The sequence below is a fragment of the Benincasa hispida genome, chromosome 4, assembly GCF_027475165.1.
Source record: "Benincasa hispida cultivar pf3 chromosome 4, pf3_genome.v1.1, whole genome shotgun sequence".
Taxonomy (NCBI): Eukaryota; Viridiplantae; Streptophyta; class Magnoliopsida; order Cucurbitales; family Cucurbitaceae; genus Benincasa; species Benincasa hispida.
Window position 1 is genome coordinate 22,007,801 of NC_143481.1, and position 19,624 is coordinate 22,027,424.

At 37.4% G+C, this 19,624-nt stretch overlaps 1 non-coding gene across 1 annotated transcript; it reads right to left on the reverse strand.

Moving 5' to 3' along the window:
• Window positions 1-7,620: 7,620 nt before the first annotated feature.
• Window positions 7,621-7,727, reverse strand: LOC150036574 (small nucleolar RNA R71). The gene has a single exon (XR_016529446.1). It is a non-coding gene; the product is annotated as a small nucleolar RNA R71 (small nucleolar RNA).
• Window positions 7,728-19,624: the final 11,897 nt, after the last annotated feature.

Below are 19,624 nucleotides of genomic sequence, written 5' to 3' on the forward strand. Positions count from 1 at the left end.
GTGTCAATTTCTTCTTCATGACCTCCGTCCACTACTGCTCAAGCGTCGTTCGCTTTTGCCGTCACTGGATCTATCGATTTGGGTAAGATTTCTTCCATTTGGGTTTGTTTTCGATTGATTCTTGAATACTCATTTACTTTTGGCATCAATTGGTTGATACCCATTGTGTTTCAACTTTGGATTCAAGTTTGTGAAGGTATTGAGGTGTTGTTCAGTGAAGTTGAAGTTTCTTTTAGTGAGTTTTGGTAAGTTTTATGCTTTAATAACCATCTTGTGGATTAATTTTGGTTGTTGAGAAATTTTGGTAAAGTCATTTAGAAGTGATTTTTTTGGTGAAGCTACAGATGGATAATTTATTTGAGACATTGGTAGTGAAGTATGTATTTGATTCAAACTTTAATCATGTAAGCCTAATTTCAAATTATGATTAGGGGGTTGATTCAAGAATTTCATTCAAGATGAAGAAAAGTTTGGTTTGCTAATTATTTGGGATTAAAATTGGAGGTTTGGAAGGTGAATTCGAATTGGACCACACCTTAGGTAAGGTTATCTGGAAATATTTTGTAATATTTGGATGTTTGGAATTTGGCCTTAACTATTAATTTTAAAGTTTAGTTTTTGTTTAGGCTTGATTAAGGATTTAAGAATTTCACAAAGATTCAGTTGCTTTTTGGTTCGACCTAATATCAAGGTAAGTAATTTTACTACTGGAACTGCCCACGGGCCAGGCATTAGATGTATGCTAGCATGTTAAATGAAGGTTATGGCAGAATGACAACATGAAAGATTGATAGTATAACATGATTAAAATATGTTCTGTTACAAGATCTGAATTATTTATTTATGCACATAGACACTTGAATGCTAGTATGAGATGGTATGTGCTTGAGGTATATGATTGTATTTGATCTGATGATGTTGAGGTATACATGTATGTTGTAGAACCATGATGTTGAGGTATATGTATATGTTGTAGAGCCATGATGTTGAGGTCTATATGTATGTCATAGATTCATACAGTGATGATTATGATGTCGAAACTGTGCAAATTTCCTTACTGATTAGTTAGATGCCCATTAGATTTTGTGTTTCCTTCGGGATTCACTAGTTTGTGTTTCCTTCGGGATTCACCAGTTTGTGTTTCCTTCGGGATTCACCAGTTTGTGTTTCCTTTGGGATTCACCAGTTTGTGTCTCCTTTAGGATTCACCAGTTTGTGTCTCCTTCGGGATTCACCAGTTTGTGTTTCCTTTAGGATTCACCAGTTTATGTCTCCTTCGGGATTCACCAGAGGTAGGGGCATACTTAACTACAGTAGGATAGGACTCAGTCTTCTTGTTTCATGTGCATATGTATCCCATGAAGACTAGAGTAGTTTATATGTTTCACCAGAGGTGGGTATCTAGAGAACATAGATGCCCAGTCTGGCCCTAGTAGTGGGGTTACTTACTGAGTATTTTATACTCATTCTTTCTCATGTTGTTGTTTCAGGTAAGGGTAGAGATACACCAACGATGGACAAGCGGAATTCGTGATCGAGTCACTAAGACTAGTTTTTACGCTTCCGCATTATGAGATTTAGAGTTCTTTTCATGTTTCTATTAGCTTTTAGTTTTGATGTTTAAAACTTACTTTTAAAAATTATTTTTTAGACTTATTTATTATCCTTCATGAATTATGAGTATCCTACTATTATTTTAGTATTTGAATTTAATAAAAGTCTTTTGAACTTACCTTATTTAATTAGCATTTATTTCGCCATAACCGAGTGTCTTTTATAGTTTCATGCATACATGTATTTAGTAATGACCTAACTTAAGTCCTAGGGGGTCGGGTCGTTACACCTACCTTTGTTAGACTCGGATTCATTTGCAGAGTAATCTTTCGACCCTCATGAACAAACGTCATTGATAAGTTATGCCAATCTACCTTTGTTTTCCCCAAAGAATGTAGCCATTGCATCCCCAAAATCACATCAACAATCCTCAACTCCAATGGCAGGAAACTATCACACACCCTCCAATCACTCAACCTCATTTCCACATTTTTACATACTTCCTTACCCCGCACAGCAGTTCCTGATCCCAAAACTACTTCGTAATTGGTCGTGTCTGTGATGTTCAACTGCAAACAATTAGTTAGGGCCTCCGATATGAAGTTATGTGTAGCTCCACAGTCTATCAACACCACCACCGATTCGTCTTTGATTTCCCCTTTAATCTTCATTGTTCGGGGCTTCGTCAATCCCATAATTGAGTTCATAGATAGTTCTGCAATAGGTGAAATTTCCTTACTCAGCGTCAACATATTCAATTCAAACGTCTCTTCTCTGGCTTCGACATCTTCATACAACTCTTATTCCTCACCGGACGCCTGCACTACAAGAAATCTCAGTTCTCTCAACTCTCGCCCTTTTCACTGATGGCCAATAGTATACTTTTCGTTGCACCAGAAATATAGGCATTTTTCTCTCTTCGACTGAAATTCAGCATCTGTTAATCTTCTTGCTGGAATTTCTCTCCGATTATTGTTATCCGAAGTTCCTCGCAACATGACTGTCCTCATCGAAAATGTTTCTCTGGTCTTCCCTCCCTCTTTCGGTTCACTTTTGCCTACTGTCTTACTCATATTTTCTACATTGAATTTCAAAGAGTTCGAATTTTGGATCTTGCCTCCGTATGTTCGCGCTTGTCCCACTTCGACCTGCACATTTTCTCTATCTTCCACACGTTGTGCCAACAACATCATTTGCGCTAACCCGATGGGATCCCAACACTCAACTTCAACCTTTATCCACGACGCCAAACCATTCATGAATGTCTCCTCAAGAACTTCATTCGACAAATAAGGCAACGACGCTACTAACTTATCGAATAGATTTCGATATGCCTCCACATTCGTTTCTTGTTTAATAGCCAACAATCTTCCACAGATTGATCCCTCTCTTAAAGATCGATCGGAATCGCACTAACATCCTTTTCTTCAAGTTTTCCCAATCTTTGAATGGCTCACTGCCTTCCTTCGACCGGTACCAGTCTAATGCTTAGTCGTCGAAACTCACAACCGCCACTATTATCTTCTCAGATTCAATCAACTTATGAATTTGAAAATAGCGGTCTGCTCTGAATAACCATGCATCTGGATCACTTCTGCTAAACATTGGCATTTTTACTTTCTTGAACTTACTTTGGTCACTAATCGCATCTTCTCCGGCGGCTTTCACCGAACTATTTGCTCCGTAGACATTATGGGTATTCGAGCTTTCTGCCTCTTCCGTCATCTTTGCTTTTCCCTTGGCCATTTTCGTAACATAAAAAATGAGCATTTGTTGATGCTTCTCTGCCTGCAATCCCAAACTCTCAATGCTCTTCGCTAACGATGCCAAATTCTCCTCTATGGTTGGCAATTTCTGTATTTCGACTCTAAATCCAAAGATCTATTGTTCTAGTAACTCCAGTTTCTCTTCAAAACGTTTATGAACCATACTTGCCCAGGTGATTGCTCTGATACCAATTTGTTAGGATATTGATTCTTGAAAGACTTTATTAATATAACGAGTTGGTGCAATCTCCCGGAATAGCAATTAAACGATGAACGAATTCTTTATTAAACGATATGAGTCAAACAGAGACTAGACGATCGCTTATCAAACTCCAAACGATCATTTACAAAACTCTATACGATCGTTTACAGGCACTACACGATCGATGAGTAATACTAGATGATCGCTCACGAAAACATCTGCGATCGATTACAAGATACTACACGATCGCTTACTGAATTCTATACGATCGCCTACCAAATGCTACACTATTGCTGAGTTTTGCTACACGAACGCTTAGTAGAAGAAGTAGACGATGAGCGGCACACTATGATGAATTCTACACGATAGAGACTTCCGAACTCCCACTCTCGTGAACTCTCATTCCTCACTCTTGATATTCAGACTTCACTGCCTTCTCTTCCGGTTTCTTTCCCTTTTTTAAACCACAACTTCTCCCAACATAATTGAAAGTAATCCTTAACCAATTCAACCGCCGACTTCCCATTTTCTCCTTTATTCTTTCTTTTTTTATATTGCAACATAATTGGAGGCCTATCACAAGGTCAATAAAAGTGACAAATGCATCTACTATAAGTTTGGTAATAACCTCTGCACTATCTTGTGTTTATATGTAAATAATTTATTGATCTTTAGGTCGAACTTGCATGTCATAAATGATGTAAATCAATATTGAGTGCAAACTTCGACATGAAAGATTTAGGAGAAGCTAGTGTAATCTTAGACATAAAAGTAAATAGGCCTGAAAAGGGAATTTCTTTGGATCAATCTCACTATATAGAAAAGATTCTAAAGAAATATAATTACTTTGAGTGTAAACCAGCATGTACTTCTTATGAACCTAGTGTCAAGTTGTTCAAGAACACTAGTGACAGTGTTAATCAATCTGAGTATGTGAGAATCATAGGCAATCTTAGATACGCTATTGACTGCACTAGGCTTAACATAGCTTATGTTGTAGGATTACTTTGTAAGTTTACAAGCAGACCTAGTAAAGAGCATTGGAATGCTATAGACAGGGTAATGAGATACTTGAAGAAAACCCAAAACCTAGGATTTCATTATCAAAAGTTTCCCGCTGTCCTGGAAGGGTTCAGCGATGCAGATTGGAACTCTCTTTCGGATGATTCAAAGGCTACAAGTGGCTATATCTTTAATATAGCTGGCGGAGCTGTCTCTTGAAAGTCCAAGAAACAGACTATTTTAGCCCAATCTACGATGAAGTCAGAAATGATAGCACTAGTGACAGCTAGTGAAGAAGCAAGCTAGCTTAGAAGTCTGCTATAAGAGATTCCGTTATAGGAAAAGTCGATACTAGCCATATTGATCCATTGTGATAGTACTGCAGCAATCGCAAAAGTTCAGAACCATTAGTACAACGGAAAGATACGTCAAATGCGTCGTAAGCATAGTACCATTAGAGATTTTCTCACTACTGGTGTAGTTAGAGTGGATCACATATGGACTGATGAAAATTTGACAGATCCTTTGACGAAAGGACTGGCCAGAGAAAAGGTTTTCAAAACCTCAGAAAGAATAGGACTCATGCCTATAGAAAGATGAATCATGGTGAGGAAAACCCAACCTATAGACTGAAGATCCCAAGAAACAAGTTCAACAAGTAATAATTGATCACAAGTGATATATAGTGAATCATGCTAAACCAAACACAGAGTTCCATTCCTATGACTTATAGTCTAAGCATGATATCCTAAAGCGTAAGAAATGTTGAACTCAGTTCTTAATGAGATTTGTACTTGATGACAAGTGGGCTACCTAGCTACAGGAGTACTCTTGATAGACTCACCTGTGTGAATGTGGAAATGAGGGCCGCTTCCTATGGAGTTTTTAGGCAAACTCACTAGAGCATTCACTAAACCGGGAAACACATGCTAGGCCTTAAAGCATAGACTTTCGTACTACACCCTAATGACACTCTGTGTGAGATGTTGTTAGAGATAGAGTTCAAAACCAAGGATTACTCTAGTATATTCTGAATCATTGATAACAGGTAGAAATGCACGTTATTATAGTGAAAATAAGTAAAACAATGAGGGAATGCGACGGTAAGAATATACAAATCGTGTCCAAAAGTGGTAAACTGAGAATATTGTGATCGCATGCACCCATCGCATAAAAGTAGCTAATTTACTTATTTTGTGTAGAAAAATACGTTAGCGCAAGTAAAATTGCGATCCAAGGAATTAGGCGTCTGCGCGCATGGAAAGATAGTGACTACAAAGTCATGCGATCGTAAGCGCTTGCGAGAAGTTGCTTAAGAAGGTGGCTGCATAAAGACGGCGCATCAAGGTGAAAGCTTAATAAATCATGATGAGATGGAAAGCCGATGACGGTTAAATCCGAATTTCGTTGACAAGTCGTTAACGACACACTGTAGCAAGTACATTCAACTTTTCGGTGACCATTAATCGGCGCATCAGATAGAAGATTTAATGACCTCCCATCATTGCAATCATTAGAAAGAAAATCTTCTTTACCTTGAACTCTATAAATACCGAAAGCCACCATCGTTAGAGGAGTTCGCCACATATAGAAGATAGATCATATTCAAAAGGGCTAGTTGTTAGTCTGTAGTTATTCATATACTTAGAAGGTGGAGGCGAGCAAAGAGAAGAAGACGCCGAGGGAACATTCTTAGACAGCTTGAAAGACTGTCGGAAAGTACTACAAAAAGAGAGAGGGCTGACACTTGCAAAAGCAAGGATATTCTTCTGGGCAGAGTTGGAGTGAAAAGACAGTGTAAAAGCCTCGGGAAGCAAGGCATTGCTACCGGGCTTCTTATCCCTACTTTCCATTATTGTTTTGTATTCTGCACTTTATTTATAGAAAATGGAACTCTCATTTCAATATTTGTTCAAATTCTTCACAATTCGCATGAATAGCTAAATTTTCTAATGGGTTGAGAAGTACTTAGCTAGCATGACCTAAAGATCTTCACTTTATGCGATCATCTTGTCTTATGTGTGCATCATTCACCATTTAGAGATATTTAAGAGAGTAGTCTAAAGAAAGAATCGAGACTTGAGAGAATCATATTAGAATCTAGGCTTGAGAGAGTCAGATTAGAACTGCATAAGCAAGAGATAAAAACTTAGACATAAGTTCTGTTTGCTATTACGCATCGCATGCACCCTAGAAATAGGATATGATAGTATGCTGTCATCTTGTGTATGTGTGCATCATTCATCATCGCATAGACAAGAATAAAGGCTTAGACATAAGTCCTATCGACATTATTGTATACATCGCATGCATCCTAGAAATAGGAACTATGGCATTTGCATTGAGAGATGACATGTTGTTGTGTGTGTGTAGCATCAGTGCATAACTTAAACGCAATCTTAGAAAGTGTTAGCTAAATCCCTTCTCAACTCGTTCATCGCATACTCATTGTAATTCTCGATTTCATCAACTCTTTACTTGACTCCTCGCATACTTAAACAAAATACCAACCAACTTATTTGTTTTTTTCACCACAAAGGAATCAAATTCATTGTCGCATAGTAACTCAGTAGTCCCTGTGTTCGACCCTGGACTTACCAGGAAACCTAGTGAGATTTATACTTGGGTTTTACTAGGAAAACTTGCATGTGCAACGCATAACTCATCACCATAAACGTACACCAGAATCGCATCAGGGCAAACCCCATTCTCCTAGCGAATGACTGCAATAGACTCATCCGGGACTATGTGTTGCCCAAACTCTATGATTTCTCCCCAGGAATCATGAGGCTCGCTCTGGACGGATCGAGGTTTGAGATGAAGCCGGTTATGTTACAGATGATTTAGACGACCGGACAGTTTGGTGGAAGGCGTGGCGAGGATCCGCATGCCCATCTTTGGAGTTTCATCGAAATCTGTAACACTTTTGTGTTCCCAAACATCTTAGCTGAAGAAGTTCGACTAACGTTGTTCCCATTTTCGTTATGCAATCAGGTAAGGAAATGGGTTTATTCTCTCGAACTAAGGGAGATAACCTCGTGGGAATAAGTGGTAGAAAAGTTCATGAAGAAATACTTCCCTCCTACTGAGAACATAAGAAGGAGGAAGTTGATTACAAATTTTGAACAGGAAATTGAGGAATCGTTCAACGATGCCTGGGCGAGGTTTAAGAGATTGGTGCGAGATTGTCCGCACAATGGATTGCCTGGCTGTCTCCAGATGGAGATATTTTATCACGGTTTGAACCCTGCATCGCAAATGGCTGCGAATGCAGCAACAGCTGGTGGTCTACTTGACAAAACTTATGATGAGGCTAAAAATATTCTTGATTGCATATCAAAGAATCACGAAGATTGGAGGGAAAGCGATCAACGATTGAAAATTCGAGACGGTAACACAAACAACGGGGTTATCGCATCCCTACAAAATCAAATGAATGCGATGATGAATCTGATACAAGGAATCGTAATCAATAGCCCGGAACGCAAAGAGGGCATGTCAATACATTTGATCAAACGAGCACAAGTTGTGCCTCTTGTGCAGAATCGCATTCGATTGAAGAATGCCCAAGGAACCCGCAGTTAGTATACTTCATAAAGAACAACCCTTTCTCTGACAATTACAACCCCTGGTGGAGAAACCACCCCAATTTCGAGTGGAAAAATAATCAACAAAGATATCAACCTATGGCGCAAAAGGAAGGGCCGCCATGATTTTTCCCACGAATAAACGGTCAACTGCAACAACAAGCTAGTAGCTCACAAGCACCGCCATCTTCCACCCTGGAGAGCCTATTAAAGCAGTACATTGAAAAGAACGAGACAGTCCTCTTTTATCCATAATCTTGAAATTCAAATAGGACAGTTTGTGGGTGAGCTTAAAAATAGACCACAAGGGACGTTGCAAAGCTCAATTGAGCTCCTTCACAACCTAGGGAACACAGGAAAGGAACAATGCCTAGCAGTCTCCTTGCTAAGCGGAAAGACGACAACGGAAGAAGGGAAAGAGCCCACCAGGACCAATCCGAATGCGGTGGAACCTAAGAACACGTTGACACAAGAATCAAAAGAGCCCGAGAAAATGAACCTAGAAGTTGGGTCCACCTCCAAGCCTCTAGAACACAAAATAGAAGAAGTACAATAGCCACCATTCCCGCAAAGATTGAAACAGAAACAGAATGATGAAGAAAAGATTGCTACGGTGGTAGTAACGCAATGGTCAAACACCGTAATCCCATAAAAAATGTGCGACCCAGGAAGCTTCACGATACCCTGCTCTATTGGAGGGGTCTACATCGCTCAAGCACTATGCGATCTTGGGGCGAGTATAAATTTAATGCCACTCTCAATTTTCAAATAATTGAATGTGGGAAAACTAACGCCCACGACGGAGACTCTCTAGCTGGCGGACAAGTCCCGAGTACATCCTGAGGGAGAGTTGAAAGATATCTTGGTCTCAATTGATAAATTCATTTTACCAGCAGACTTCATCATTCTGGATCATGAAGCGGACGTAGATGCGCCCATCATATTGGGACGACCATTTCTATCGACTAGTCGTGCTCGAATTGATGTGCACAAGGGAGAAATCGGGATGAGCATTAATGGGAAAAAGCTCCGGATTGAGGTGATCAATATCCCAGAAGATCAAGAAAATGAGAGAAAACCTCCGTGGACGTGAAAAGTCCAGATTAAAGAAAAAACAAGCGGTCCCTGCGATGATAGGTATCATAAACTCTTCAGGGATGCAATTTTTTTTAGTATTATCTTTCTTTCATGAACTTACTTTATTATTTTTTTTTTGTACAAATACTACTCTTTGGAATTTCCAACTCCGTCTTTCATAATTTTTACCCTCGTGATTTTCAGCAACGATCGTGATAAACGATTGCGGTAAAGCTACGCGATAACCGAAAAACGCGACCAGTTCATTCAACCCATCACAAACAAGGAATCAACCGCCCACAAAGAATGATGCGATCACAAATGATGCGGGCAAAAAAACAAATTTAGGGGTTGTATCTTTCTTTAATTTTTTTTATTCCAAATTGTGCACTCTCACATCTCATTTTTAACATTGCTAATTTTATCATCACATCCTCTTCAGTTTGGCGCAATCATTGAATGTGATTACTTTATTCAATCACTGTAATTTTTTTTTTCGTACCAATTATGATTTCAATGATGAAACGCATGCCTTTATTTCTCATCGCATGCACTAGAATCAACTTAATTTCAGGATGGTAAATTCATGAAACATTTCTAGAAGTTAGTAGTCCACCAGCTTTCTTTCAAAATGATTTTTATGAAACCGGGAATGATTATTAATTTTTAATAAAAATATATATTTTTTTTTAACCGGAAGAAAAAAAGAAAGGAAAGGTCCTCCCCGATCAGCTTCGTCTACTTCATTCACTTTCATCTGCGCACAAGCATTTTGTCCGTGCAGGTTCTGAGGCTCACCACCTTTTTCGCTCCATACCGTTCCACGCTGAAGGCCTATAAAAGGCGTGGCCTTCAGCATTTCGAAAATACAATTCATTTTTCACTTCATTCTTTTTTTCCTCTCCTAAATCTTCCTTTTTAGTTTTCCGAGCAGTGGATTTAGAAAGGATGTGTGTTCTGGCTGATCGATCATGGTGCATTTTCGATCGGGTTCCTTTTGGTTGTTTTATCCCGGGGACGATGTGGCAAATCTTCAGACATGCTTGCACACTTGGGTAGAGCCGTGAAATATCTTAAAGAGAGCGAGCTCCGCGACTCAACCTATAACGTATTTCTGTTTTGCAGGTATTTGCTCTTTGCTTGACCATCGTGCCTTGACCCTTTACTATTCGTGTTCTCAGGGTCCTACCATTTCCATCAAATTCATTTCACAAAAGCCTCTAATAAAGTAAATTGAGATTTCTTAGACGTGATTTTTCTTGCCGAAGGCTCTGGCCCTTGTGGAAGAGAATGTACATTCGTCTATATTTCTAGTTTTAATTAAACCATTATTGTCATAGGCATAGACGAGCCAATAAATTAATCTCCTAACATGGGACATGGCTTTCATCCCCTCTTTTATAATTTTCATACCATCAATGAAATTAGTCCTAGAATAAAAAGTTCAAAGAGTAAGCATTTCATAGTTGATCCAACTATGACATGAGGTAAGTATAAAAATTTATAGTCAATCAAAAAGCAAATTGAGTGATACTTACATGAATACTATAAAATAAAGACAAAATTAGACGTTGTGCTTCAATCCAATCTCCAGGACTTGACAAGTTTAATAAACCTTGTCCATGGACTCCCAAGTTAGCGTTCTAAAAGACACAAAATAAATGAAGTACATGTATACATACCATTCATGTACTTGAACAATTACATGTATCTAAAAATGCATATATCTTGAAATTAGAAATGTATCTAGGAATGTGTTATCCATAATATTTCTAGCTTATTAATTTCTAACATGCCCATTTAAGCTAGACTTTCTTGACTCCAAGCTTTTCTTTCATTTTCAAGAATAAGTCTGTCTTTAATGCTTTTATGAATATGTCTGCAACTTGATCTTGTGTCTTGCAATACTTGATATATACTTCTCCATCTTTGATCAATTCTCTGATGAAATGATATATGTATTTGTATCTTCCATGAAAAACTGGATTCTTCGAAAGTGAAATAGATGATTTATTATCACAGAACATGACGGTGCCTTTCTCATAAGGACACTTCAGTTCATGTAGTACCTTTCTAAGCCAAAGTGCTTGACAACTAGCTACAGACAAAGAAATGTATTCAGCTTCCATTGTTGACAATGCTACAACATCCTGCTTCTTTGATGCCCACGAAACTACTCCATAACTAATATTAAATACATACTTAGAAGTACTTTTGAAATCATCAATATTTCCTCCCCAATCACTATCACTGTAGCCAACAAGAACATTATCCACATTCCTTTTATAGTGGATTCCATGATCAACAGTTCCAAGAATATATCTAAGAACTCTTTTTCCAGCTTCCTAATGACTTATCTTTGGTGATGCCATAAATCTACTCAATAAACTTATTGAGATCATAAGATCAGGTCTAGTTGTATTAAATACATTAAACTTCCAACAAGACTTCTATAGATGGTGGCATTAAAAGCTTCACTATCATCATGCTTGCTTAACTTTAAACCCAGTTCCATATGAGTACTAGCAGGATAAGCATTCTCCATTTTGAACTTTATCAACAAATCTTTTGCATACTTCTTTTGGGAAATTGCAATCTCATTATCACCTTGTTTAACTTCAATACCAAGAAAGTAATGAAGTAAACCCATATCAATCATCTCAAATTCTTTCTTCATGCTCTCTTTGAACTCGTCAATCATCATGTTTGAATTTCCCATAAAGATTAAATCATTAACATATAGACAAATAATCAAGAAATTACAATTTTCATCTTCTTTGGTATACAGAGCATGTTCATATGGACATCTTCTGAAACCATCCTTAAAAAAAAAAATCATCGATACGTTTGTACCAAGATCTTGGTGCTTGCTTTAGCCCATACAATACTTTCTTCAATCAACACACCTTATTTTCTTCTCCAATTTTGGCATAACCAGGGGGCTGCTAAACTAAATTTCATCCTCTAAATACCCATTTAGAAATGCTAACTTGACATCCATTTGATGAACTTTCCAGTTATTTTGTGCTGCAAGGGCTAACATCAAATGAACAGTCTCAAAGCGAGTTCTTGGTGCAAAAACTCCTTTATAATCCACACCAAACTTTTGTTTGTAACCTTTTACTACGAGTCTGGCCTTGTGTTTCTACACTTCTCCATTTTGCTTCAGTTTTGTTCTATAGATCCATTTGACTTCAAGAGCTTTTTTATTCTCTGGTAATTTGACTAACTCTCATGTCTCGTTTCTTCTTATTGCACCAATCTCTTGATCCATTGCATCTTTATGTTTCTCATCTTGAATTGTTTCTTCAAAGTATATAGGATCAACATCTGCAAATAAAGAAAAATCAGCATGTTCATCATCTTGTATTCTTCCTAAAGTATTATAGATCTCTTGAATATTTCTTGTCTTCCTTGGAGTAGTTTCTTCATCACTTGTGGTGTGTGATGAAAAAGGTGAAGTCAGTGGTTGAGTCTCTTCAAGCTCCAAGTTTCAAGCATCTTCTTTGCCATTCATGTCAACAAGTAATGGATTCTGGTCTTTATTTGGTGCATCCCATTGCCAGAATTTTTCTTCATCGAACTTGACATTTCGACTAATAATAACTTTCTTACTTACAGGTTTGTATAATCTGTAAGCCTTGGAGTTCTCAATGTACCCAACAAAAATGCATTTTTCTGATGTATCATCTAGTTTACCTCTTTTCTCATCTGAAATACGAGAGTAAGCAATACACCCAAACACTCTTAGGTGACTAACAGTTGGTTTCAATCCGCTCCATGTTTCTTGAGAAGTAGTACCTTGTACACTTTTAGTTGAAGCTCGATTTAGGAGATAAACAACACAAGTTACTGCATCTCCCCAAAATTGATCTGGAAGCCTCTTAGCCTTCCATATATTTCTTACAAGTTCCATTATTATTCTGTTTTTTCTCTCTGCAACTCCATTTTGTTGAGGAGTTCCTCAAATAGTCTTCTGATGCTTGATTCCATTTTCCTTCAAGAAATCTGCAAAGACTATATATTCAACTCCACAATCCGAATGCAATGCTTTCAATTTCAAGTTACTTTCATTTTCCACCATTGCTTTGAATGTCTTGAAACATTCGAAAGTAGAGTTCTTTTCTTTTAGCAGATAAATCCATGTTTTCCGACTATAGTCATCAATAAATGTGAGAAAATACCTCCATGTTGAGTGGTTCTCTTGGGTCCACATAAGTCTGTATGGACAAGCTCGAGAGGTTTTGATACTCTTCAAGAACCTTCAGCCGGAAATGAATTTTGATGATGCTTTCTGAAAAAATATGTTTCACAAAGTGGATCTTCCTTTTTAATATTTGGCATTCCTCTCACCATATGTTGTTGACACATGTGAGACAAAGTGTCAAAACTCAGGTGCCTAAATCGACAATGCCACAACCATGAAGAGTCATTTCCTAAAGTCTCATAACAAACAAGCTTCTCATAACATATTTTAATTAGAAACATTTTATTGTTAGTCATACATACCTTCGTTATGAGACCTCCATTCTTAGTTCTAATCTCACATATGTTATCTTTAAAGATAACATCATGTCCTCTTAGGAGAAGTTGCCCAACACTTAAAAGATTGTGTTTAAGACCTGAAACATAATACACATCAGTAATTCTTTTTGCTCCCTTTTTTGTCTTGACAAGAATATCTCCTTTTCCTTTGACCTCAAACTTCTTGTTGTCACCAGTCTTCACTACATTTTGATGAGATTCATCTAAAGATATAAAAGTATCCTTTCTTCATGTCATGTGGTTACTACAACCACTATCAAGATACCATATTTCCTCAGTGCTTGTTTCTTGGACGTTGAATGTGAGGAAGAGAAGACCTTGATCATTATCCTGTTGCTCATGCATTAGAGTGGCTTCTGCTTGATTAGAATTAGCTCTTAGACCAACAGTCTGCTTGAAAATGTTCATAACGTCTATAATTGAAACATTGTATGTGAGAAAAATCTCCACAACCACCACTTCTGCCCCTTCCTCTATTTGAACTTCTTCCCCTTCCTCTATTTGAAGAAGATTGATTGTCTTTGCTCTCTGACTCTGAATTTGTTACGACGTTGGATCGTCCATTGCCTCTACCACCACGTCCACCTCTTCTTCCACAGATCACCCTTGATAACTGGCAGAAATGTCAGTTATTATAAGCCTTTTATTTAGAATTATGAAGGCTAATAAGTAGAAAATGCGGTGATAATACTTAGAATTTGTGAAAATTGAGTTTTGCGTCGATTAATACCTAAATCCTCATTGACCCCAGTATTATGTGTTACTCTGTGCCAAAATGTCTATTTTTGTAGCTATTGCAGGAATCAAACGCATGCATTGGAAATAAGAAATCGCAGACAAACGCATGTGCTGAAGCCAGGCGACCGCAAAGACAAACGCATGCGCTGAAAGTTGGATCGCATGCATCCATCAATGGAAGTTGCGGTGATCAAGTAAATGCGGTAATCACTTGGAGATTGCGGCCACGGAGTGATAACCATAATAGAAGATCGCAAGATGGGTAAAATGCGTTGATACTTCGCTGAATCAAGCTCAAACACATACTTTGAGAGTATCAACAAGATAAGACAATGTGACAATGCCCATACCACAACAAAAGCAGCAGTGGAGCCATAACGCAATCATGATAGTTGTCGGCGTTTAACTTTATAAATAGCCCCTTGGACCTTCATTTCAAGACATCCGAACTTCTGCCTCAAGGTAAAGGTTTGCGCTTATGGATGAGAGCTTGAGCAAGATTTTCAATGAGAATTCTTCACTCCACAAACCAGACTGAGTGACGACCAAAGCTTTCGCTGGAGATAGAGCTCGAGAGAGACATCTCCACCATTCATCCATGGAACCACTAGCAACCTTGATGCAGAGTTCTTCATTTCTCTTCTAACCTCTGTATTGTATTACATTTTAGCTTAAGATATTAAGACATTTTGTAATCAATGCATATTTTGATTCCTTCAACATCATCTTCTTCATCATCTTTATCTTTATCATCGTTTACCTTCATCATATATTTATCAAAGACGATCGCATACTCAATTGTGTAGCCTAAAGATAGGACGCATGTAGCAACCCACCGAGAGGTTTGTGTTATGCGAGTATAGTGAGTTAATCCTCTTTGCTTGGTGAAAGGCTATATCAACGCTTGTCTATAGGTTGTTGCAATGCTTGTCTATAAGTTAAATAGCCGCGTCTAACTGCCTGAGAAGGTAAGAGATGGAACATACTAAAGCAAATTATGCATTGTTCCTAAAGATAGGTACAATCTTATGCTCGACACAACTATGTACTATAGAGATATAGTCATGTGGCTGATCACCGAGAGGTGTGCGATGTGTTAATATAACGAGCTGGGATTACTCGGGCGATTTAAGATAATAAAAATTACTATGCATTAATGGTTGTTGTGTATCTACCTATTCTCATCGTAAGTCTTCTATTGCTCAATCTATTTAGTTAGGAGTAGAAGTAGTGTGTAAATTCATTAAACTTTCTTCTTTTTATTTGTATTCATCGCCTCAAACGCATTGCTTCACAAACATTATTGAGTGATAAGTCCCTATGTTCGACCTCGGATTACCCAAGAAACTTGCGTTCGCATTATACTTGACGCGAGCGTAAGGAAACTTGTGATAGAAACGCGTGGTCATTGCATACTAGATTAACGCATTTTCATTCCAACGCATGACCTCTGACGCATGGGTGTAAACGCATAACTTAAGTCTAACGCATGATTGCGTTCACAATTACCCCATCCCCAATTTTCAACCAACAGCCCTCTAGGAGGATTGCATATGAAAATCTTTTTCTGAAGGAGTAGAATCAAACAACTTCAATTTGAGCTCATGAGATTGAAGAGATCCCATTAAGCTATTGATGGAGAGAGTTGACAAATCTTTGGATTCTTCAATTGCTACAACAATATGCTCATATCTTCTAGTCATGCTTCTAAGGATCTTTTCAACCACCCTTTGATCTTCGATTATTTCTCCATTTGATCTCAATTGATTAACAATTAAGAGAACACGATTGAAAAAATCTTCAATAGTTTCAGCATCTTTCATTCGAATGGTATCAAATTCAGCTCGAAGTGTTTGTAATCGGACCAATTTTACCTTTTCTTCTCCTTCATACAAATTCTGCAATGCATCTCATGCTACTTTAGTGGAGACTCTTGATATTCTTTCAAAAATATTTTCATCCATAGCTTGGTAGATGAAAAATAATGCCTTCTTATTTTTTTTTCCTAATATCTCTCAACTCATTGAGTTGTTATAGTGAAAGATCATCCTCACTTTCTGGCTTCGGATATCCTCTGTCAACAATATCCCAAAGATCTTGAGATCCATAAAGAATCTTCATTTGTTGGCTCCACTGTCTATAGTTTTTTGCCTCAAAGCGAGAAAGTTGAGGCTGCAATATGTTAAATGATATCTTTCAATCTTTTTGCTCTGATAACACTTTGTTGAGAGCGTTGACGAGCCCACTCTAAATTCATTCTAAATCTCTCACAAGCGAGAAGAGAGGAAAGCTTGTGTTAAATGATATCTTTCAATCTTTTTGCTCTGATAACACTTTGTTGAGAGCATTGACGAGCCCACTCTAAATTCATTCTAAATCTCACAAACTTTTAAGAGAAGAAACTTGTAAACTCAAGAAAGCACAAGAGAAGAATATTGTTCTCTTGAAACTCAGTTTCTTTTCAAACTTCAATTTGCATCTATTGATTTTGATTCTTTTCTCTTGCATACAAATGAGAGAAATGAACTCTTTATATAGTACTCAAGAGACACTTTTTAAAAGACACAAAATAAATGAAGTACATGTATACATACCATTCATGTACTTGAACAATTACATGTATCTAAAAATGCATGTATCTTGAAATTAGAAATATATCTAAGAATGTGTTATCCATAATGTATCTAGCTTATTAATTTCTAACTGATTCCTATATCAAAAGTAAAAGAATCAGATAAAATAAAATGGAAGGCTACGAAAGATAAATGTCAAGGAAGTTATGATTAAATTACCCGAAGAACTATCAAGTTACTGGCCTCAAGCAAGGATATCACGACGCCAGAATCCCCACCTCCATCTATAAGCAATTTAGATTCCACATCAAAAACATTTTCACTGACATGCGTAGAGCCCCATACACCTGGAATTGTAGAATTCTCAAATCACGACGTAAATAAATTATAATATATTGGAAATTGACAATTCCAAAGTGCTATATACGCGAAAGATCTAGAATAAATTACCCTGAGCCGATTGCATATACAAAAGAACACAAAAATAAAGAGAACTCGAAAGCATATAATATTAATACTACCGATGCAGTGCACTTATTTTCAGTGCCAAGAAAGGAAAAACTTATTTCTCCTTCCTTGTTAAATAGCTATTTCTTACACCACCACCACTAAAAAAAAGTTTCAACTTACAACTAGGATTACAAACAGTATCGAGGATCATCCCCTAGTTACCCATTTTCTAAGTAATCATATTTCAGATACAGCGAAACTATACTTGTTGGAATGCCTTGAATTTATTTGTTGGTGCTTCGAACAACCAACTACGGGGTCTCCAAAATCTATTCAGAATTCATATTTAACATATTTATTTATTTGTAGTTATTTACGATTGTGACCCTAGGATTTAGAGTAGTGTGCTATATAAACTCTCTAACCCTAGACACGTCATTTGTTGTAATTTTCTGAAAACATTCTCCCTAATAATACTATTTGCCCTCTGCTCGTGGACGTAGCTAATACACCGTTAGTGAACCACGTATATCTGTGTGTCGATCTTCTCTATCTCTACGTTCCTTCTTGTGTTTTTTAATTGTCGATTTCATAACAATACTAAGGATTATTTCCATGGTACCGTGTGCATGATTGTATAGACAAACCATTAAGCATTATTGCTAGGGTTTCAACATCATTCAATAAGTTGAAATTTGACAATAAAATAGAAGTACAAGCACACAATATAAAAGACAAGCAATGAGAGAGAGAGAACAACACATGCATGAAACATAAAAGATTTCACCCTAACAAACATTGATGGTTAAAAATAATTTTTGGTTTCTAAACTTTCACAGAAGTAACAATATTATCCCTAAACTTCGATTTGTAGAGATTTTGTCCTTATACTTACAAATTTGTAATAATTTAGTCCTTGAATTGTAGCACGTAATAATTTAGTCCCTATACTTTCAAACTTGTAACAATTTAATCTCTATCATGAAAAATCACATCAAACTTCCTTGTTAATTTTGATTATGTAACGACTAGGTGGTGCATTTGTAAACGTGATGCGATTATGGTGTGAAGTTGTGGTGATGTGTTATGCATTGCATATGCAAGTTTTCCTAATAAGACCCAAGTATAAGCCTCAATAGGTTTCCTGGTAAGTCCAGGGTCGAACACAGGGACTACTGAGTAAATATGTGACAGCTATTTTGATTCTCTTACGGTGGTGAAAACAAATAAGTTTGATGATGTTTTGATAAAGAATATCTCCTATACGACAGAGTTCGAACAAAGAGTTGATGAAATCGAGAGTTACAATGAGTATGCGGTGAACGGGTTGAGAAGGGGTTTAACTAACACTTCCTAAGATTACGTACAAGCTATGCGATCATGCTACCCACAAATAACAGCATGTCATCTCTCAATGCAAATGCCATAATTCCTATTTCTAGGACGCATGCGATGTATACGAAAAAGTTGATAGGATTTATGTTTAAGCCTCTATTCTTGTCTATGTGATGATGCATGATGCACACATAAAACAAGGTGACCGCATACTATCATATCCTATTTCTAGGGTGCATGCGATATGTAAATAGCGATAGAACTTATGTCTAAGTTTCTATTTCTTGCTTATGTGGTTCTAATTTGACTCTCTCAAGCCTAGATTCTAATCTGACTCTCTCAAGTCTAGATTCTATCTTTAGACTACTCTCTCAAGTATCTCTAAAGGGTGAATAATGCATACATAAGACAAGATAATCGCATAGAATGTAAATCGTAGGTCATGCTAGCTAAGTACTTCTCAACCCATTCGGAAATTTAGCTACTCATGCGAAGTATGGAGAGATTGGACATAGTTTGAAATGAGATTTCCATTTTCTATAAATAAAATGTTGAATATAGAAGAGCAATGAAAAATAGAGATAAGAAATCCGGTAGCAATGTCTTGCTTCCCGTGGCCTTTTACACCGTCTTTTTCACTCCAACTCTGTTCAGATGAATATTCTTGCTCTCGCAAGTGCTAGCCCTCTCTTTCTTTGTAGTGCTTTTCGGCAGTCTCTCGATCTGTCCGGGAATGATCTCTCGGCTTCTTCGTCTCTTAGCTCGTCTCCGTCCTCTAAATCTAAGTATGTATGT